This window comes from Corvus brachyrhynchos, unplaced genomic scaffold (assembly GCF_000691975.1).
Source record: "Corvus brachyrhynchos isolate BGI_N302 unplaced genomic scaffold, ASM69197v1 scaffold527, whole genome shotgun sequence".
NCBI lineage: Eukaryota > Metazoa > Chordata > Aves > Passeriformes > Corvidae > Corvus > Corvus brachyrhynchos.
In genome coordinates this window covers 104,104-104,514 of record NW_008239051.1, presented here as the reverse complement: position 1 = coordinate 104,514, position 411 = coordinate 104,104, and the positions used below count along the sequence as shown (strand labels likewise).

The following is a 411-nucleotide window of genomic DNA, read 5'->3' as shown; positions in this document are numbered from 1 at the left end:
CCTGGACCCCCAAAACTCCTTGAACCTTCTCAGGCCACGCAGGAGCCACCATGGTGGGACAAGGAGGGACACCCCAAAACCCTTGGAGATGGCGGCCATGGGGTCACCTCCCCGTGCCACCACCACCACCCCTTTGGGACAAACAGGGACAAATCCCACCCTGGACACCCCAAACTCCTTGAAACCTTCTCAGGTCACCCAGGAGCCACCAGGGTGGGACAACCCAAAACCCTTGGAGATGGTGGCCATGGGGTCACCTCCCCATGCCACCACCACCCCTTTGGGACAAATGGGGACAAGTCCCACCCTGGACACCCCAAACTCCTTGAACCTTCTCAGGTCACGCAGGAGCCACCATGGTGGGACAAGGAGGGAGCCACCAACACCCATGGAGATGCCGGCCGTAAGGAC

At 60.8% G+C, this 411-nt stretch overlaps 1 protein-coding gene across 1 annotated transcript in view; it reads right to left on the bottom strand.

Moving 5' to 3' along the window:
* The window catches only part of ILVBL (ilvB acetolactate synthase like), a 28,202-nt gene that overhangs the window by 27,053 nt on the left and 738 nt on the right, over nt 1–411 (bottom strand). The window lies entirely within an intron of this gene.